Here is a 22,425-nt window from a genome sequence, read left to right as displayed (position 1 = left end):
AAGCTGTTGCTCAGCCTCATCTGCCCATGGCACTGCTCGCACAGAGACACAGAGACTGGGGCTGCTTGCTTGTCTTGCCACCTCAAACTTCCAACGTGTCCCGGGGATGGGGGTGCACATTCCAGGAGCCTCCATCAGTCCTGCTCCCAAAATGGGAATGTCTGCAGATAGCTCGCAGGTAGAAAGGGCTAGCCTGGAAAGCTGTTGCTCAGCCTCATCTGCCCATGGCACTGCTCGCACAGAGGCACAGAGACTGGGGCTGCTTGCTTGTCTTTCCACCTCAAACTTCTAACGAAGCCCGGAAATGGGAGTGTAAGTTTACGTGCCTCCAGCAGATCTGCCGCGAAAACACGAACGTCTGCAGATAGCTTGCAGCCGGAAGGGGCTAGCCTGGAAAGCTGTTGCTCAGCCTCATCTGCCCATGGCACTGCTCGCAGAGAGGCACAGAGACTGGGGCTGCTTGCTTGTCTTGCCACCTCAAACTTCAAATCTATATTAGGAGGTACCTGCCGGGCGCCTCCGGCAGCCCTGTTCCGAAAATGGGAACGTCTGCAGATAGCTGGCAGGCAGAAGGGGCTAGCCTGGAAAGCTGTTGCTCAGCCTCATCTGCCCATGGCACTGCTCACACAGAGGCACAGAGACTGGGGCTGCTTGCTTGTCTTGCCACATGAAACTTCCAACGTGGCCCGGGGATGGGGGTGTCATTCCAGGTGCCTCCGGCAGCCCTGCTTTAAAAATGCGAATGTCTGCAGATAGCTGGCAGGCAGAAGGGGCTAGCCTGGAAAGCTGTTGCTCAGCCTCATCTGCCCATGGCACTGCTCGCACAGAGGCACAGAGACTGGGGCTGATTGCACCTCTTGCCACCTCAAACTTCAAATCTATATTAGGAGGTACCTGCTGGGAGCCTTCAGCTGCCCTGCTCCGAAAATGGGAACGTCTGCAGATAGCTGGCAGCCAGAAGGGGCTAGCCTGGAAAACTGTTGCTCAGCCTCATCTGCTCATGGCACTGCTCGCACAGAGGCACAGAGACTGGCGCTGCTTGCTTGTCTTGCCACCTCAAACTTCCAACGTAACCCGGGAATGGGGTGTCATTCCAGGCACCTCCAGCAGTCCTGCTCCGAAAATGGGAATGTCTGCAGATAGCTCGCAGGGAGAAAGGGCTAGCCTGGAAAGCTGTTACTCAGCCTCATCTGCTCATGGCACTGCTCGCACAGAGGCACAGAGACTGGGGCTGCTTGCTTGTCTTGCCACCTCAAACTTCCAACGATGCAGGGGGATGGGGGTGTCATTCCAGGCGCCTCCATCAGTCCTGACCCCAAAATGGGAATTTCTGCAGATAGCTCGCAGGTAGAAAGGGCTAGCCTGGAAATCTGTTGCTCAGCCTCATCTGCCCATGGCACTGCTCGCACAGAGGCACAGACACTGAGGCTGCTTGCTTGTCTTGCCACCTGAAACTTCCAAAGTAGCCCGGGGATCGGTGATGCCTTCTGGACACCACCGGTAGCCCTGCTTTTAAAAGGCGAACATCTGCAGATAGCTGGCAGGCAGAAGGGGCTAGCCTGGAAAGATGTTGCTCAGCCTCATCTGCCCATGGTATTGCTCGCACAGAGGCACAGGGACTGGGGCTGCTTGCTTGTCTTGCCACATCAAACTTCAAACGTATGTTCGGTGGTCCCTGAAATACGCCTCTGGCAGCCCTGCTCCGAAAACGCAAACGTCTGCAGATAGCTGGCAGGCAGAAGGGTCTAGTCTGGAAAGCTGTTGCTCATCGTCATCTGCCCATGGCACTGCTCGCACAGAGGCACAGAGACCGGGGCTGCTTGTTTGTCTTGCCACCTGAAACTTCCAACGTGTCCCGGGGATGGGGGTGTCATTCCAGGCGCCTCCAAGAGCCCTGCTCAGAAAATGGGAACGTCTGCAGATAAATTGCAAATAGATAGGTCTAGACTGGAAAGCTGTTGCTCAGCCTCATCTGCCCATGGCACTGCTCACACAGAGGCACAGGGACTGGGTCTGCTTGCTTGTCTTGCCACCTCAAACTTCCAATGTAGCCCGGGGATGGGAGTATAATTTTAGGCGCCTCCATCAGCCCTGCTCCGAAAACGCGAACGTCTGCAGATAGCTGGCAGCCAGAAGGGGCTAGCCTGGAAAGCTGTTGCTCAGCCTCATCTGCCCTTGGCACTGCTAGCACGGAAACACAGAGACTGGGGTTGCTTGCTTGTCTTGCCACCTCAAAGTTCAAACGTAAGTTAGGGTGTCCGTGGAATACACCTCCGGCAGCCCTGCTCCGAAAATGGGAACGTGTGCAGATAGCTGGCAGGCAGAATGGGCTAGCCTGGAAAGCTGTTGCTCAGCCTCATCTGCCCATGGCACTGCTCGCACAGAGACACAGAGACTGGGGCTGCTTGCTTGTCTTGCCACCTCAAACTTCCAACGTGTCCCGGGGATGGGGGTGCACATTCCAGGAGCCTCCATCAGTCCTGCTCCCAAAATGGGAATGTCTGCAGATAGCTCGCAGGTAGAAAGGGCTAGCCTGGAAAGCTGTTGCTCAGCCTCATCTGCCCATGGCACTGCTCGCACAGAGGCACAGAGACTGGGGCTGCTTGCTTGTCTTTCCACCTCAAACTTCTAACGAAGCCCGGAAATGGGAGTGTAAGTTTACGTGCCTCCAGCAGATCTGCCGCGAAAACACGAACGTCTGCAGATAGCTTGCAGCCGGAAGGGGCTAGCCTGGAAAGCTGTTGCTCAGCCTCATCTGCCCATGGCACTGCTCGCAGAGAGGCACAGAGACTGGGGCTGCTTGCTTGTCTTGCCACCTCAAACTTCAAATCTATATTAGGAGGTACCTGCCGGGCGCCTCCGGCAGCCCTGTTCCGAAAATGGGAACGTCTGCAGATAGCTGGCAGCCAGAAGGGGCTAGCCTGGAAAGCTGTTGCTCAGCCTCATCTGCCCATGGCACTGCTCACACAGAGGCACAGAGACTGGGGCTGCTTGCTTGTCTTGCCACATGAAACTTCCAACGTGGCCCGGGGATGGGGGTGTCATTCCAGGTGCCTCCGGCAGCCCTGCTTTAAAAATGCGAATGTCTGCAGATAGCTCGCAGGCAGAAGGGGCTAGCCTGGAAAGCTGTTGCTCAACCTCATCTGCCCATGGCATTGCTCGCACAGAGGCACACAGACTGGTGCTTCTTGCTTGTCTTGCCACATGAAACTTCAAACGTGGATAAGAGGGTCCCTACCGGACGCCTCCGGTAGCCCTGCTTTAAAAATGCGAATGTCTGCAGATAGCTGGCAGGCAGAAGGGGCTAGCCTGGAAAGCTGTTGCTCAGCCTCATCTGCCCATGGCACTGCTCGCACAGAGGCACAGAGACTGGGGCTGATTGCACCTCTTGGCTTCTCAAACCTCAAACCTATATTAGGAGGTACCTACCGGGAGCCTGCCGCAGCCCTGCTCCGAAAATGCGAACATGTGCAGATAGCTTGCAGCCAGAAGGCGCTAGCCTAGAAAGCTGTTGCTCAGCCTCATCTGCCCATGGCACTGCTCGCACAGAGACACAGAGACTGGGGCTGCTTGCTTGTCTTGCCTACTCAAACCTCAAACCTATATTAGGAGGTACGTACCGGGAGCCTGCCGCAGCCCTGCTCCGAAAATGCGAACATCTGCAGATAGCTGGCAGCCAGAAGGCGCTAGCCTAGAAAGCTGTTGCTCAGCCTCTTCTGCCCATGGCACTGCTCGCACAGAGGCACAGAGACTGGGGCTGCTTGCTTGTCTTGCCACCTCAAACTTCCAACGTAGCCCGTGGATGGGGGTGTCAATCCAGGCGCCTCCAGCACTCCTGCTCCCAAAATGGGAATGTCTGCAGATAGCTCGCAGGTAGAAAGGGCGAGGCTGGAAAGCTGTTGCTCAGCCTCATCTGCCCATGGCACTGCTCGCACAGAGGCACAGAGACTGGGGCTGCTTGCTTGTCTTGCCACCTCAAACTTCCAACGTGTCCCGGGGATGGGGGTGTCATTCCAGGCGCCTCCAACAGCCCTGCTCAGAAAATGGGAACGTCTGCAGATAAATTGCAGATAGATAGGTCTAGACTGGAAAGCTGTTGCTCAGCCTCATCTGCCCACGGCACTGCTCGCACAGAGGCACAGGGACTGGGGCTGCTTGCGTGTCTTGCCACCTCAAACTTCAAACCTATATTAGGAGGTACCTGCCGTGCGACTCCTGCTGCCCTGCTCCGAAAATGGGAACGTCTGCAGATAGCTGGCAGCCAGAAGGCGCTAGTCTGGAAAGCTGTTGCTCAGCCTCATCTGCCCATGGCACTGCTCGCACCGAAGCACAGAGACTGGGGCTGCTTGCTTGTTTTGCCACCTCAAACTTCAAACGTATGTTAGTGTGTCCGTGCCGGGCGAGTCATGCAGCCCTGCTTTAAAAATGCGAATGTCTGCAGATAGCAGGCAGCCAGAAGGGGCTAGCCTGGAAAGCTGTTACTCAGCCTCATCTGCTCATGGCACTGCTCGCACAGAGGCACAGAGACTGGGGCTGCTTGCTTGTCTTGCCACCTCAAACTTCCAATGTAGCCCGGGGATGGGAGTATAATTTTAGGCGCCTCCATCAGCCCTGCTCCGAAAACGCGAACGTCTGCAGATAGCTGGCAGCCAGAAGGGGCTAGCCTGGAAAGCTGTTGCTCAGCCTCATCTGCCCTTGGCACTGCTAGCACGGAAACACAGAGACTGGGGTTGCTTGCTTGTCTTGCCACCTCAAAGTTCAAACGTAAGTTAGGGTGTCCGTGGAATACACCTCCGGCAGCCCTGCTCCGAAAATGGGAACGTGTGCAGATAGCTGGCAGGCAGAAGGGGCTAGCTTGGAAAGCTGTTGCTCAGCCTCATCTGCCCATGGCACTGCTCGCACAGAGGCACAGAGACTGAGGCTGCTTGCTTGTCTTGCCACCTCAAACTTCCAACGTGTCCCGGGGATGGCGGTGCACATTCCAGGAGCCTCCATCAGTCCTGCTCCCAAAATGGGAATGTCTGCAGATAGCTCGTAGATAGAAAGGGCTAGCCTGGAAAGCTGTTGCTCAGCCTCATCTGCCCATGGCACTGCTCGCACAGAGGCACAGAGACTGGGGCTGCTTGCTTGTCTTCCCTACTCAAACTTCAAATGTTTATTAGGAGATACCTGCCGGGCGCCTTCTGCAGCCCTGCTCCAAAAAAGGGAATGTCTGCAGATAGCTCGCAGGTAGAAAGGGCTAGCCTGGAAAGCTGTTGCTCAGCCTCATCTGCCCATGGCACTGCTCGCACAGAGGCACAGAGACTGGGGCTGCTTGCTTGTCTTGCCACCTGAAACTTCCAAAGTATCCCGGGGATCGATGATCCCTTCTGGGCACCACCGGCAGCCCTGCTTTATAAAGGCGAACATCTGCAGATAGCTGGCAGGCAGAAGGGGCTAGCCTGGAAAGCTGTTGCTCAGCTTCATTTGGCCATGGCAGTGCTCGCACAGAGGCACAGAGACTGGGGCAGCTTGCTTGTCTTGCCACATCAAACTTCAAATGTGTCCCGGGGATGGGGTTGTCATTCCAGGCGCCTCCAGCAGTCCTGCTCCCAAAATGGGAATGTCTGCAGATAGCTCGCAGGTAGAAAGGGCTAGCCTGGAAAGCTGTTGCTCAGCCTCATCTGCCCATGGCACTGCTCGCACAGAGGCACAGAGACTGGGGCTGCCTACTTGTCTTGCCACCTCAAACTTCAAACGTATGTAGGGCGCCCATGAAAGACACCTCCGGCAGCCCTACTCCGAAAACGCAAACGTCTGCAGATAGCTGGCAGCCAGAAGGGGCTAGCCTGGAAAGCTGTTGCTCAGCCTCATCTGCCCATGGCACTGCTCGCAAAGAGGTACAGGGACTGGGGCTGCTTGCTTGTCTTGCCACCTCACACTTCCAATGTAGCCCGGGGATGGGAGTGTAATTTTAGGCGCCTTCTGCAGCCCAGCTCCAAAAACGCGAACGTCTGCAGATAGCTGGCAGCCAGAAGGGGCTAGCCTGGAAAGCTGTTGCTCAGCCTCATCTGCCCATGGCACAGCTCGCACCTAAGCTCAGAGACTGGGTCTGCTTGCTTGTCTTGCCACCTCAAACTTCACACCTATATTAGGAGGTACCTGCCATGCGCCTCCTGCTGCCCTGCTCCGAAAATTGGTCTGCAGATAGCTGGCAGCCAGAAGGGGCTAGCGTGGAAAGCTGTTGCTCAGCCTCATCTGCCCATGGCACTGTTCACACAGAGGCACAGAGACTGGGGCTGCTTGCTTGTCTGGCCACGTCAAACTTCCAACGTGTCCCGGGCATTGGTGTGTCATTCCAGGTACCTCCAGCAGTCCTGCTCCCAAAATGGGAATGTCTGCAGATAGCTCGCAGGTAGAAAGGGCTAGCCTGGAAAGCTGTTGCTCAGCCTCATCTGCCCATGGCACTGCTCGCACAGAGGCACAGAGACTGGGGCTGCTTGCTGGTCTTGCCACCTCAAACTTCAAAAGTATGTAGGGGGTCCGTGAAAGACACCTCCGGCAGCCGTGCTCCGAAAACGCAAACGGCTGCAGATAGCTGGCAGACAGAAGGGGCTAGCCTGGAAAGCTGTTGCTCAGCATAATCTGCCCATGGCACTGCTCGCACAGAGGCACACAGACTGGGGTGCTTGCTTGTCTTCCCTACTCAAACTTCAAAATTTTATTAGGAGATACCTGCCGGGCGCCTTCTGCAGCCCTGCTCCGAAAAAGGGAATGTCTGCAGATAGCTGGCAGGTAGAAAGGGCTAGCCTGGAAAGCTGTTGCTCAGCCTCATCTTCCCATGGCACTGCTCGCACAGAGGCACAGAGACTGGTGCTGCTTGCTTGTCTTGCTACCTCAAACTTCAAACGTATATAGGGCGTCCATGAAAGACATCTCCGGCAGCCCTACTCCGAAAACGCAAACGTCTGCAGATAGCTGGCAGCCAGAAGGGGCTAGCCTGGAAAGCTGTTGCTCAGCCTCATCTGCCCATGGCACTGCTCGCACAGAGGCACAGAGACTGGGGCTGCTTGCTTGTCTTGCCACCTCAAACTTCAAACCTATATTAGGAGGTACCTGCCGTGCTCCTCCTGCTACCCTGCTCCAAAAATGGGAACGTGTGCAGATAGCTGGCAGCCAGAAGGGGCTAGCCTGGAAAGCTGTTGCTCAGCCTCATCTGCCCATGGCACTGCTCGCACTGAGGCACAGAGACAGGGGCTGCTTGCTTGTCTTGCCACCTCAAACTTCCAAAGTATCCCGGGGATCGATGATCCCTTCTGGGCACGACCGGCAGCCCTGCTTTAAAAAGGCGAACATCTGCAGATAGCTGGCAGCCAGAAGGGGCTAGCCTGGAAAGCTGTTGCTCAGCTTCATCTGGCCATGGCAATGCTCGCACAGAGGCACAGGGACTGGGGCTGCTTGCTTGTCTTGCCACCTGAAACTTCCAACGTGGCCCGGGGATGGGAGTATAATTTTAGGGGCCTCCAGGAGCCCTGCTGCGAAAATGTGAACGTCTGCAGATAGCTGGCAGCCAGAAGGGGCTAGCCTGGAAATCTGTTGCTCAGCCTCATCTGCCCATGGCACTGCTCGCAGAGAGGCACAGAGACTGGGTCTGCTTGCTTGTCTTGCCACCTCAAACTTCCAACGTGCCCCGGGGATGGGAGTGTCATTCCAGGCGCCTCCAGCAGCCCTGCTCAGAAAATGGGAACGTCTGCAGATAACTTGCAGACAGAAAGGTCTAGACTGGAAAGCTGTTGCTCAGCCTCATCTGCCCGTGGCACTGCTCGCACAGAGGCACAGAGACTGGGTCTGATTGCTTGTCTTGCCACCTCAAACTTCCAACGAAGCCTGGAAATGGGAGTATAATTTTAGGTGCCTCCAGCAGCCCTGCCGCGAAAACAGAAACGTCTGCAGATAGCTTGCAGCCAGAACGGGGTAGCCTGAATAGCTGTTGCTCAGCCTCATCTGCCCATGGCACTGCTCGCACAGAGGCACAGAGACTGGGGCAGCTTGCTTGTCTTGCCACCTCAAACTTCCAACGTGGTCCGGGGATGGGAGTATAATTTTAGGGGCCTCCAGGAGCCCTGCTGCGAAAATGTGAACGTCTGCAGATAGCTGGCAGCCAGAACGGGCTAGCCTGAATAGCTGTTGCTCAGCCTCATCTGCCCATGGCACTGGTCTCACAGAGGCACAGAGACTGGGGCTGCCTACTTGTCTTGCCTACTCAAACTTCAAACGTATGTAGGGCGTCCATGAAAGACACCTCCGGCAACCCTGCTTCGAAAACGCAAACGTCTGCAGATAGCTGGCAGCCAGAAGGGGCTAGCCTGGAAAGCTGTTGCTCAGCCTCATCTGCCCATGGCACTGCTCGCACAGAGGCACAGAGACTGGGTCAGCTTGCTTGTCTTGCCACCTCAAACTTCAAATCTATATTAGGAGGTACCTGCTGGGAGCCTTCAGCTGCCCTGCTCCGAAAATGGGAACGTCTGCAGATAGCTGGCAGCCAGAAGGGGCTAGCCTGGAAAACTGTTGCTCAGCCTCATCTGCCCATGGCACTGCTCGCACAGAGGCACAGAGACTGGGGCTGCTTGCTTGTCTTGCCACCTCAAACTTCCAACGATGCCCGGGGATGGGGGTGTCATTCCAGGCGCCTCCATCAGTCCTGCTCCCAAAATGGGAATGTCTGCAGATAGCTCGCAGGTAGAAAGGGCTAGCCTGGAAAGCTGTTGCTCAGCCTCATCTGCCCATGGCACTGCTCGCACAGAGGCACAGACAGTGAGGCTGCTTGCTTGTCTTGCCACCTGAAACATCCAAAGTCGCCCGGGGATCGGTGATCCCTTCTGGACAACACCGGCAGCCCTGCTTTAAAAAGGCGAACATCTGCAGATAGCTGGCAGGCAGAAGGGCTAGCCTGGAAAGATGTCGCTCAGCCTCATCTGCCCATGGCACTGCTCGCACAGAGGCACAGGGACTGGGGCTGCTTGCTTGTCTTGCCACCTCAAACTTCAAACGTATGTTGGGGGTCCGTGAAAGACACTTCCGGCAGCCGTGCTCTGAAAACGCAAACGTCTGCAGATAGCTGGCAGCCAGAACGGGATAGCCTGGAAATCTGTTGCTCAGCCTCATCTGCCCATGGCACTGCTCGCACAGAGGCACAGAGACTGGGGCTGCTTGCTTGTCTTGCCACATCAAACTTCAAATGTAAGTTCGGGGGTCCCTGAAATACACCTCTGGCAGCCCTGCTCCGAAAACGCAAACGTCTGCAGATAGCTGGCAGCCAGAAGGGTCTAGTCTGGAAAGCTGTTGCTCAGCGTCATCTGCCCATGGCACTGCTCGCACAGAGGCACAGAGACTGGGGCTGCTTGTTTGTCTTGCCACCTGAAACTTCCAACGTGTCCCGGGGATGGGGGTGTCATTCCAGGCGCCTCCAACAGCCCTGCTCAGAAAATGGGAACGTCTGCAGATAAATTGCACATAGATAGGTCTAGACTGGAAAGCTGTTGCTCAGCCTCATCTGCCCATGGCACTGCTCGCACAGAGGCACAGGGACTGGGGCAGCTTGCTTGTCTTGCCACCTCCAACTTCCAATGTAGCCCGGGGATGGGAGTGTCATTCCAGGCACCTCCAGCATTCCTGCTCCGAAAATGGGAATGTCTGCAGATAGCTCGCAGGGAGAAAGGGCTAGCCTGGAAAGCAGTTGCTCAGCCTCATCTGCCCATGGCACAGCTCGCACAGAGGCACAGGGACTGGGGCTGCTTGCTTGTCTTGCCACCTCAAACTTCCAATGTAGCCCGGGGATGTGTGTATAATTTTAGGAGCCTCCAGCAGCCCTGCTGCGAAAACGCGAGCGTCTGCAGATAGCTGGCAGCCAGAAGGGGCTAGCCTGGAAAGCTGTTGCTCAGCCTCATCTGCCCATGGCACTGCTAGCACAGAGGCACAGAGACTGGGGCTGCTTGCTTGTCTTGCCACCTCAAACTTCCAACGTGGCCCGGGGATGGGAGTATAATTTTAGGGGCCTCCAGGAGCCCTGCTGCGAAAATGTGAACGTCTGCAGATAGCTGGCAGCCAGAAGGGGCTAGCCTGGAAAGCTGTTGCTCAGCCTCATCTGCCCATGGCACTGCTCGCACAGAGGCACAGGGACTGGGGCTGCTTGCTTGTCTTGCCACATCAAACTTCAAATGTAAGTTCGGGGGTCCCTGAAATACACCTCCGGCAGCCCTGCTCCGAAAACGCAAACGTCTGCAGATAGCTGGCAGCCAGAAGGGTCTACTCTGGAAAGCTGTTGCTCAGCGTCATCTGCCCATGGCACTGCTCGCACAGAGGCACAGAGACTGGGGCTTCTTGTTTGTCTTGCCACCTGAAAATTCCAAAGTGTCCCGGGGATGGGGGTGTCATTCCAGGCGCCTCCAACAGCCCTGCTCAGAAAATGGGAACGTCTGCAGATAAATTGCACATAGATAGGTCTACACTGGAAAGCTGTTGCTCAGCCTCATCTGCCCATGGCACTGCTCGCACAGAGGCAGAGGGACTGGGGCTGCCTACTTGTCTTGCCTACTCAAACTTCAAACGTATGTAGGGCGTCCATGAAAGACACCTCCGGCAGCCCTGCTCCGAAAACGCAAACGTCTGCAGATAGCTGGCAGCCAGAAGGGGCTAGCCTGGAAAGCTGTTGCTCAGCCTCATCTGCCCATGGCTCTGCTCGCACAGAGGCACAGAGACTGGGGCTGCTTGCTTGTCTTGCCACCTCAAACTTCAAATCTATATTAGGAGGTACCTGCTGGGAGCCTTCAGCTTCCCTGCTCCGAAAATGGGAACGTCTGCAGATAGCTGGCAGGCAGAAGGGGCTAGTCTGGAAAGCTGTTGCTCAGCCTCATCTGCTCATGGCACTGCTCGCACAGAGACACAGAGACTGGGGCTGCTTGCTTGTTTTGCCACCTCAAACTTCAAACGTAAGTTAGTGTGTCCGTGCCGGGCGAGTCATGCAGCCCTGCTGTGAAAATGCGAATGTCTGCAGATAGCTGGCAGCCAGAAGGGGCTAGCCTGGAAAGCTGTTACTCAGCCTCATCTACTCATGGCACTGCTCGCACAGAGGCACAGAGACTGGGGCTGCTTGCTTGTCTTGCCACCTCAAACTTCCAACGATGCCCGGGCATGGGGGTGTCATTCCAGGCGCCTCCATCAGTCCTGCTCCCAAAATGGGAATGTCTGCAGATAGCTTGCAGGTAGAAAGGGCTAGCCTGGAAAGCTGTTGCTCAGCGTCATCTGCCCATGGCACTGCTCGCACAGAGGCACAGAGACTGGGGCTGCTTGTTTGTCTTGCCACCTGAAACTTCCAACGTGTCCCGGGGATGGGGGTGTCATTCCAGGCGCCTCCAACAGCCCTGCTCAGAAAATGGGAACGTCTGCAGATAAATTGCACATAGATAGGTCTAGACTGGAAAGCTGTTGCTCAGCCTCATCTGCCCATGGCACTGCTCGCACAGAGGCACAGGGACTGGGGCAGCTTGCTTGTCTTGCCACCTCCAACTTCCAATGTAGCCCGGGGATGGGGTTGTCATTCCAGGCACCTCCAGCATTCCTGCTCCGAAAATGGGAATGTCTGCAGATAGCTTGCAGGGAGAAAGGGCTAGCCTGGAAAGCAGTTGCTCAGCCTCATCTGCCCATGGCACTGCTCGCACAGAGGCACAGGGACTGGGGCTGCTTGCTTGTCTTGCCACCTCAAACTTCCAATGTAAGTTCGGGGGTCCCTGAAATACACCTCTGGCAGCCCTGCTCCGAAAACGCAAACGTCTGCAGATAGCTGGCAGCCAGAAGGGTCTAGTCTGGAAAGCTGTTGCTCAGCGTCATCTGCCCATGGCACTGCTCGCACAGAGGCACAGAGACTGGGGCTGCTTGTTTGTCTTGCCACCTGAAACTTCCAACGTGTCCCGGGGATGGGGGTGTCATTCCAGGCGCCTCCAACAGCCCTGCTCAGAAAATGGGAACGTCTGCAGATAAATTGCACATAGATAGGTCTAGACTGGAAAGCTGTTGCTCAGCCTCATCTGCCCATGGCACTGCTCGCACAGAGGCACAGGGACTGGGGCAGCTTGCTTGTCTTGCCACCTCCAACTTCCAATGTAGCCCGGGGATGGGGTTGTCATTCCAGGCACCTCCAGCATTCCTGCTCCGAAAATGGGAATGTCTGCAGATAGCTTGCAGGGAGAAAGGGCTAGCCTGGAAAGCAGTTGCTCAGCCTCATCTGCCCATGGCACTGCTCGCACAGAGGCACAGGGACTGGGGCTGCTTGCTTGTCTTGCCACCTCAAACTTCCAATGTAGCCCGGGGATGTGTGTATAATTTTAGGAGCCTCCAGCAGCCCTGCTGCGAAAACGCGAGCGTCTGCAGATAGCTGGCAGCCAGAAGGGGCTAGCCTGGAAAGCTGTTGCTCAGCCTCATCTGCCCATATCACTGCTAGCACAGAGGCACAGAGACTGGGGCTGCTTGCTTGTCTTGCCACCTCAAACTTCCAACGTGGCCCGGGGATGGGAGTATAATTTTAGGGGCCTCCAGGAGCCCTACTGCGAAAATGTGAACGTCTGCAGATAGCTGGCAGCCAGAAGGGGCTAGCCTGGAAAGCTGTTGCTCAGCCTCATCTGCCCATGGCACTGCTCGCACAGAGGCACAGGGACTGGGGCTGCTTGCTTGTCTTGCCACATCAAACTTCAAATGTAAGTTCGGGGGTCCCTGAAATACACCTCCGGCAGCCCTGCTCCGAAAACGCAAACGTCTGCAGATAGCTGGCAGCCAGAAGGGTCTACTCTGGAAAGCTGTTGCTCAGCGTCATCTGCCCATGGCACTGCTCGCACAGAGGCACAGAGACTGGGGCTTCTTGTTTGTCTTGCCACCTGAAACTTCCAAAGTGTCCCGGGGATGGGGGTGTCATTCCAGGCGCCTCCAACAGCCCTGCTCAGAAAATGGGAACGTCTGCAGATAAATTGCACATAGATAGGTCTACACTGGAAAGCTGTTGCTCAGCCTCATCTGCCCATGGCACTGCTCGCACAGAGGCAGAGGGACTGGGGCTGCCTACTTGTCTTGCCTACTCAAACTTCAAACGTATGTAGGGCGTCCATGAAAGACACCTCCGGCAGCCCTGCTCCGAAAACGCAAACGTCTGCAGATAGCTGGCAGCCAGAAGGGGCTAGCCTGGAAAGCTGTTGCTCAGCCTCATCTGCCCATGGCACTGCTCGCACAGAGGCACAGAGACTGGGTCAGCTTGCTTGTCTTGCCACCTCAAACTTCAAATCTATATTAGGAGGTACCTGCTGGGAGCCTTCAGCTGCCCTGCTCCGAAAATGGGAACGTCTGCAGATAGCTGGCAGGCAGAAGGGGCTAGCCTGGAAAACTGTTGCTCAGCCTCATCTGCTCATGGCACTGCTCGCACAGAGACACAGAGACTGGGGCTGCTTGCTTGTTTTGCCACCTCAAACTTCAAACGTAAGTTAGTGTGTCCGTGCCGGGCGAGTCATGCAGCCCTGCTGTGAAAATGCGAATGTCTGCAGATAGCTGGCAGCCAGAAGGGGCTAGCCTGGAAAGCTGTTACTCAGCCTCATCTACTCATGGCACTGCTCGCACAGAGGCACAGAGACTGGGGCTGCTTGCTTGTCTTGCCACCTCAAACTTCCAACGATGCCCGGGCATGGGGGTGTCATTCCAGGCGCCTCCATCAGTCCTGCTCCCAAAATGGGAATGTCTGCAGATAGCTCGCAGGTAGAAAGGGCTAGCCTGGAAAGCTGTTGCTCAGCCTCATCTGCCCATGGCACTGCTCGCACAGAGGCACAGACAGTGAGGCTGCTTGCTTGTCTTGCCACCTGAAACTTCCAAAGTAGCCCGGGGATCGGTGATCCCTGCTGGACACCACCGGCAGCCCTGCTTTAAAAAGGCGAACATCTGCAGATAGATGGCAGGCAGAAGGGCTAGCCTGGAAAGATGTTGCTCAGCCTCATCTGCCCATGGCACTGCTCGCACAGAGGCACAGGGACTGGGGCTGCTTGCTTGTCTTTGCACCTCAAACTTCAAACGTATGTAGGGGGTCCGTGAAAGACACCTCCGGCAGCCGTGCTCCGAAAACGCAAACGGCTGCAGATAGCTGGCAGACAGAAGGGGCTAGCCTGGAAAGCTGTTGCTCAGCCTCATCTGCCCATGGCACTGCTCGCACAGAGGCACAGAGACTGGTGCTGCTTGCTTGTCTTGCCACCTCAAACTTCAAACCTATATTAGGAGGTACCTGCCGTGCTCCTCCTGCTACCCAGCTCCGAAAATGGGAACGTCTGCAGATATCTGGCAGGCTGAAGGGGCTAGCCTGGAAAACTGTTGCTCAACCTCATCTGCTCATGGCACTGCTCGCACAGAGGCACAGAGACTGGGGCTGCTTGCTTGTCTTGCCACCTCCAACTTCCAATGTAGCCCGGGCATGTGGTTGTCATTCCAGGCACCTCCAGCATTCCTGCTCCGAAAATGGGAATGTCTGCAGATAGCTCGCCGGTACAAAGAGCTAGCCTGGAAAGCAGTTGCTCAGCCTCATCTGCCCATGGCACTGCTCGCACAGAGGCACAGGGACTGGGGCTGCTTGCTTGTCTTGCCACCTCAAACTTCCAATGTAGCCCGGGGATGTGTGTATAATTTTAGGAGCCTCCAGCAGCCCTGCTGCGAAAACGCGAACGTCTGCAGATAGCTGGCAGCCACATGGGGCTAGCCTGGAAAGCTGTTGCTCAGCCTCATCTGCCCATGGCACTGCTCGCACAGAGGCACAGAGACTGGGGCTGCTTGCTTGTCTTGCCACCTCAAACTTCCAACGTGGCCCGGAAATGGGAGTATAATTTTAGGGGCCTCCAGGAGCCCTGCTGCGAAAATGTGAACGTCTACAGATAGCTGGCAGCCAGAAGGGGCTAGCCTGGAAAGCTGTTGCTCAGCCTCATCTGCCCATGGCACTGCTCGCACAGAGGCACAGAGACTGGGGCTGCTTGCTTGTCTTGCCACATCAAACTTCAAATGTAAGTTCGGGGGTCCCTGAAATACACCTCCGGCAGCCCTGCTCCGAAAACGCAAACGTCTGCATATAGCTGGCAGCCAGAAGGGTCTAGTCTGGAAAGCTGTTGCTCAGCGTCATCTGCCCATGGCACTGCTCGCACAGAGGCACAGAGACCGGAGCTGCTTGTTTGTCTTGCCACCTGAAACTTCCAACGTGTCCGGGGGATGGGAGTATAATTTTAGGGGCCTCCAGGAGCCCTGCTGCGAAAATGTGAACGTCTGCAGATGGCTGGCAGCCAGAAGGGGCTAGCTTGAATAGCTGTTGCTCAGCCTCATCTGCCCATGGCACTGCTCTCACAGAGGCACAGAGACTGGGGCTGCCTACTTGTGTTGCCTACTCAAACTTCAAACGTATGTAGGGCGTCCATGAAAGACACCTCCGGCAGCCCTGCTCCAAAAACGCAAACGTCTGCAGATAGCTGGCAGCCAGAAGGGGCTAGCCTGGAAAGCTGTTGCGCAGCCTCATCTGCCCATGGCACTGCTCGCACAGAGGCACAGAGACTGGGTGAGCTTGCTTGTCTTGCCACCTCAAACTTCCAACGTAACCCGGGAATGGGGTGTCATTCCAGGCACCTCCAGCAGTCCTGCTCCGAAAATGGGAATGTCTGCAGATAGCTCGCAGGGAGAAAGGGCTAGACTGGAAAGCTGTTGCTCAGCCTCATCTGCCCATGGCACTGCTCGCACAGAGGCACAGGGACTGGGGCTGCTTGCGTGTCTTGCCACCTCAAACTTCAAACCTATATTAGGAGGTACCTGCCGTGCGCCTCCTGCTGCCCTGATCCGAAAACGCGAACGTCTGCAGATAGCTGGCAGCCAGAAGGGGCTAGCCTGGAAAGCTGTTGCTCAGCCTCATCTGCCCATGGCACTGCTCGCACCGAAGCACAGAGACTAGGGCTGCTTGCTTGTTTTGCCACCTCAAACTTCAAACGTAAGTTAGTGTGTCCGTGCCGGGCGAGTCATGCAGCCCTGCTGTGAAAATGCGAATGTCTGCAGATAGCTGGCAGCCAGAAGGGGCTAGCCTGGAAAGCTGTTACTCAGCCTCATCTGCTCATGGCACTGCTCGCACAGAGGCACAGAGACTGGGGCTGCTTGCTTGTCTTGCCACCTCAAACTTCCAACGATGCCCGGAGATGGGGGTGTCATTCCAGGCGCCTCCATCAGTCCTGCTGCGAAAATGGGAATGTCTGCAAAAAGCTTGCAGGTAGAAAGGGCTAGCCTGGAAAGCTGTTGCTCAGCCTCATCTGCCCATGGCACTGCTCGCACAGAGGCACAGACAGTGAGGCTGCTTGCTTGTCTTGCCAACTGAAACTTCCAAAGTAGCCCGGGGATCGGTGATCCCTTCTGGACACCACCGGCAGCCCTGCTTTAAAAAGGCGAACATCTGCAGATAGCTGGCAGGCAGAAGGGCTAGCCTGGAAAGATGTTGCTCAGCCTCATCTTCCCATGGCACTGCTCGCACAGAGGCACAGGGACTGGGGCTGCTTGCTTGTCTTGCCACCTCAAACTTCAAACTTATGTTCGGGGGTCCCTGAAATACACCTCTGGCAGCCCTGCTCCGAAAACGCAAACGTCAGCAGATAGCTGGCAGCCAGAAGGGTCTAGTCTGGAAAGCTGTTGCTCAGCGTCATGTGCCCATGGCACTGATCGCACAGAGGCACAGAGACCGGGGCTGCTTGTTTGTCTTGCCACCTGAAACTTCCAACGTGTCCCGGGGATGGGGGTGTCATTCCAGGCGCCTCCAACAGCCCTGCTCAGAAAATGGGAACGTCTGCAGATAAACTGCAAATAGATAGGTCTAGACTGGAAAGCTGTTGCTCAGCCTGATCTGCCCATGGCACTGCTCGCACAGAGGCACAGGGACTGGGGCTGCTTGCTTGTCTTGCCACCTCAAACTTCCAATGTAGCCCGGGGATGGGAGTATAATTTTAGGCGCCTCCATCAGCCCTGCTCCAAAAACGCAAACGTCTGCAGATAGCTGGCAGCCAGAAGGGGCTAGCCTGGAAAGCTGTTGCTCAGCCTCATCTGCCCTTGGCACTGCTAGCACGGAAACACAGAGACTGGGGTTGCTTGCTTGTCTTGCCACCTCAAAGTTCAAACGTAAGTTAGGGTGTCCGTGGAATACACCTCCGGCAGCCCTGCTCCGAAAATGGGAACGTGTGCAGATAGCTGGCAGGCAGAAGGGGCTAGCCTGGAAAGCTGTTGCTCAGCCTCATCTGCCCATGGCACTGCTCGCACAGAGGCACAGAGACTGGGGCTTCCTACTTGTCTTGCCACCTCAAACTTGAAACGTATGTAGGGGGTCCGTGAAAGACACCTCCGGCAGCCTTGCTCCGAAAACGCAAACGGCTGCAGATAGCTGGCAGACAGAAGGGGCTAGCCTGGAAAGCTGTTGCTCAGCATAATCTGCCCATGGCACTGCTCGCACAGAGGCACACAGACTGGGGTGCTTGCTTGTCTTCCCTACTCAAACTTCAAAAGTTTATTAGGAGATACCTGCCGGGCGCCTTCTGCAGCCCTGCTCCGAAAAAGGGAACGTCTGCAGATAGCTGGCAGGTAGAAAGGGCTAGTCTGGAAAGCTTTTGCTCAGCCTCATCTGCCCATGGCACTGCTCGCACAGAGGCACAGAGACTGGGGCTGCTTGCTTGTCTTGCCACCTCAAACTTCAAACCTATATTAGGAGATACCTGCCGTGCTGCTCCTGCTACCCAGCTCCGAAAATGCGAACGTCTGCAGATAGCTCGCACGCAGAAAGAGCTAGCCTGGAAAGCTGTTGCTCAGCCTCATCTGCCCATGGCACTGCTCGCACAGAGGCACAGAGACTGGGGCTGCTTGCTTGTCTTGTCCCCTCAAACTTCAAACGTAGCTTAGGTGGTCTGTGCTGGGCGCCTCCGGCAGCCCTGCTCCGAAAATGCGAACGTCTGCAGATAGCTCGCAGGCAGAAAGTGCTAGCCTGGAAAGCTGTTGCTCAGCCTCATCTGCCCATGGCACTGCTCGCACAGAGGCACAGAGACTGGGGCTGCTTGCTTGTCTTGCCCCCTCAAACTTCTAACGTAGCTTAGGTGGTCCGTGCCGGGCGCCTCCGGCAGAACTGCTCCGAAAATGCGAACGTCTGCAGATAGCTGGCAGCCAGAAGGGGCTAGCCTGGAAAGCTGTTGCTCAGCCTCATCTGCCCATGGCACTGCTCGCAAAGAGGTACAGGGACTGGGGCTGCTTGCTTGTCTTGCCCCCTGAAACTTCAAACGTAGCTTAGGTGGTCCGTGCCGGGCGCCTCCGGCAGCCCTGCTCCGAAAATGCGAACGTCTGCAGATAGCTCGCAGGCAGAAAGAGCTAGCCTGGAAAGCTGTTGCTCAGCCTCATGTGCACATGGCACTGCTCGCACAGAGGCACAGAGACTGGGGTGCTTGCTTGTCTTGCCACCTGAAACTTCCAAAGTAGCCCAGGGATTGGTCATCCCTTCTGGGCACCACCGGCAGCCCTGCTTTAAAAAGCCGAACATCTGCAGATAGCTGGCAGCCAGAAGGGGCTAGCCTGGAAAGCTGTTGCTCAGCCTCATCTGCCCATGGCACTGCTCGCACAGAGGCACAGTGACTGTGGCTGCTTGCTTGTCTTGCCACCTCAAACTTCCAATGTAGCCTGGGGATGGGAGTGTAATTTTAGGCGCCTTCTGCAGCCCTGCTCCAAAAACGCGAACGTCTGCAGATAGCTGGCAGCCAGAAGGGGCTAGCCTGGAAAGCTGTTGCTCAGCCTCATCTGCCCATGGCACTGCTCGCACCTAAGCACAGAGACTGGGTCTGCTTGCTTGTCTTGCCACCTCAAACTTCCAAAGTATCCCGGGGATCGATGATCCCTTCTGGGCACGACTGGCAGCCCTGCTTTAAAAAGGCGAACATCTGCAGATAGCTGGCAGCCAGAAGGGGCTAGCCTGGAAAGCTGTTGCTCAGCTTCATCTGGCCATGGCAACGGTCGCACAGAGGCACAGGGACTGGGGCTGCTTGCTTGTCTTTCCACCTCAAACTTCCAATGTGGCCCGAGGATGGGGTTGTCATTCCAGGCGCCTCCAGCAGTCCTACTCCCAAAATGGGAATGTCTGCAGATAGCTCGCAGGTAGAAAGGGCTAGCCTGGAAAGCTGTTGCTCAGCCTCATCTGCCCATGGCACTGATCGCACAGAGGCACAGAGACTGGGGCTGCTTGCTTGTCTTGCCCCCTCAAACTTCAAACGTAGCTTAGGTGGTCCGTGCCGGGCGCCTCCGGCAGCCCTGCTCCGAAAATGCGAACGTCTGCAGATAGCTTGCAGGCAGAAAGAGCTAGCCTGGAAAGCTGTTGCTCAGCCTCATCTGCCCATGGCACTGCTCGCACAGAGGCACAGAGACTGGGGCTGCTTGCTTGTCTTGCCCCCTCAAACTTCAAACATATCTTAGGTGGTCCTTGCCGGGTGAATCCAGCAGCTCTGCTCCGAAAATGCAAACGTCTGCAGATAGCTCACTGGTAGAAATAGCTAGCCTGGAAAGCTGTTGCTCAGCCTCATCTGCCCATGGCACTGCTCGCACAGAGGCACAGTGACTGGGGCGGCTTGTTTGTTTTGCCTCCTGAAACTTCAAACGTATCTTAGGTGGTCCGTGCCGGGCGCCTCCGGCAGCCCTGCTCCGAAAATTCAAACGTCTGCAGATAGCTCGCAGGCAGAAAGAGCTAGCCTGGAAAGCTGTTGCTCAGCCTCATCTGCCCATGGCACTGGTCGCACAGAGGCACAGAGACTGGGGCTGCTTGCTTGTCTTGCCCCCTCAAAGTTCAAACGTATCTTTTGGCTGTTTGTGTCGGGCGCCTTTGGCAGCCCTGCTCCGAAAATGCGAACGTCTGCAGATAGCTCGCAGGCAGAAAGAGCTAGCCTGGAAAGCTGTTGCTCAGCCTCATCTGCCCATGGCACTGCTCGCACAGAGGCACAGAGACTGGGGCTGCTTGCTTGTCTTGTCCCCTCAAACTTCAAACGTAGCTTAGGTGGTCTGTGCTGGGCGCCTCCGGCAGCCCTGCTCCGAAAATGCGAACGTCTGCAGATAGCTCGCAGGCAGAAAGAGCTAGCCTGGAAAGCTGTTGCTCAGCCTCATCTGCCCATGGCACTGCTCGCACAGAGGCACAGAGACTGGGGCTGCTTGCTTGTCTTGCCCCCTCAAACTTCAAATGTAGCTTAGGTGGTCCGTGCCGGGCGCCTGTGTCAGCCCTGCTCCGAAAATGCAAACGTCTGCAGATAGGTCACAGGCAGAAAGAGCTAGCCTGGAAAGCTGTTGCTCAGCCTCATCTGCCCATGGCACTGCTCGCACAGAGGCACAGAGACTGGGGCTGCTTGCTTGTCTTGCCCCCTCAAATTTCAAACTTAGCTTAGGTGTTCCGTGCCGTCCGCCTCCAGCAGCCCTGCTCCGAAAATGCGAACGTCTGCAGATAGCTCGCAGGCAGAAAGAGCTAGCCTGGAAAGCTGTTGCTCAGCCTCATCTGCCCATGGCACTGCTCGCACAGAGGCACAGAGACTGGGGCTGCTTGCTTGTCTTGCCCCCTCAAATTTCAAACGTATCTTTTGGCTGTTTGTGTCGGGCGCCTTTGTCAGCCCTGCTCCGAAAATGCGAACGTCTGCAGATAGCTCGCAGGCAGAAAGAGCTAGCCTGGAAAGCTGTTGCTCAGCCTCATCTGTCCATGGCACTGCTCGCACAGAGGCACAGAGACTGGGTCTGCTTGCTTGTCTTGCCACGTCAAACCTCAAACCTATATTAGGAGGTACCTGCCGTGCTCCTCCTGCTACCCAGCTCCGAAAATGCGAACGTCTGCAGATAGCTCGCAGGCAGAAAGAGCTAGCCTTGAAAGCTGTTGCTCAGCCTCATGTGCACATGGCACTGCTCGCACAGAGGCACAGAGACTGGGGTGCTTGCTTGTCTTGCCACCTGAAACTTCCAAAGTAGCCCAGGGATCGGTCATCCCTTCTGGGCACCACCGGCAGCCCTGCTTTAAAAAGGCGAACATCTGCAGATAGCTGGCAGCCAGAAGGGGCTAGCCTGGAAAGCTGTTGCTCAGCCTCATCTGCCCATGGCACTGCTCGCACAGAGGCACAGGGACTGTGGCTGCTTGCTTGTCTTGCCACCTCAAACTTCCAATGTAGCCCGGGGATGGGAGTGTAATTTTAGGCGCCTTCTGCAGCCCTGCTCCAAAAACGCGAACGTCTGCAGATAGCTGGCAGCCAGAAGGGGCTAGCCTGGAAAGCTGTTGCTCAGCCTCATCTGCCCATGGCACTGCTCGCACCTAAGCACAGAGACTGGGTCTGCTTGCTTGTCTTGCCACCTCAAACTGCAAAAGTATCCCGGGGATCGATGATCCCTTCTGGGCACGACTGGCAGCCCTGCTTTAAAGAGGCGAACATCTGCAGATAGCTGGCAGCCAGAAGGGGCTAGCCTGGGAAGCTGTTGCTCAGCTTCATCTGGCCATGGCAATGGTCGCACAGAGGCACAGGGACTGGGGCTGCTTGCTTGTCTTGCCACCTCAAACTTCAAATGTGGCCCGGGGATGGGGTTGTCATTCCAGGCGCCTCCAGCAGTCCTACTCCCAAAATGGGAATGTCTGCAGATAGCTCGCAGGTAGAAAGGGCTAGCCTGGAAAGCTGTTGCTCAGCCTCATCTGCCCATGGCACTGCTCGCACAGAGGCACAGAGACTGGGGCTGCTTGATTGTCTTGTCCCCTCAAACTTCAAACGTAGATTAGGTGGTCCGTGCCGGGCGCCTTCGGCAGCCCTGGTCCGAAAATGCGAACGTCTGCAGATAGCTCGCAGCCAGAAAGAGCTAGCCTGGAAAGCTGTTGCTCAGCCTCATCTGCCCATGGCACTGATCGCACAGAGGCACAGAGACTGGGGCTGCTTGCTTGTCTTGTCCCCTCAAACTTCAAAAGTAGCTTAGGTGGTCCGTGCCGGGCGCCTTCGGCAGCCCTGCTCCGAAAATGCGAACGTCTGCAGATAGCTCGCAGGCAGAAAGAGCTAGCCTGGAAAGCTGTTGCTCAGCCTCATCTGCCCATGGCACTGCTCGCACAGAGGCACAGAGACTGGGGCTGCTTGCTTGTCTTGGCCCCTCAAACTTCAAACGTATCTTTTGGCTGTTTGTGTCGGGCGCCTTTGGCAGCCCTGCTCCGAAAATGCAAACGTCTGCAGATAGCTCGCAGGCAGAAAGAGCTAGCCTGGAAAGCTGTTGCTCAGCCTCATCTGCCCATGGCACTGCTCGCACAGAAACACAGAGACTGGGGCTGCTTGCTTGTCTTGCCCCCTCAAACTTCAAACATATCTTAGGTGGTCCTTGCCGGGCGAATCCAGC

Source organism: Opisthocomus hoazin, chromosome 12 (genome assembly GCF_030867145.1).
Source record: "Opisthocomus hoazin isolate bOpiHoa1 chromosome 12, bOpiHoa1.hap1, whole genome shotgun sequence".
NCBI classification, from domain to species: domain Eukaryota; kingdom Metazoa; phylum Chordata; class Aves; order Opisthocomiformes; family Opisthocomidae; genus Opisthocomus; species Opisthocomus hoazin.
Note: the sequence above shows the minus strand (reverse complement) of the source record.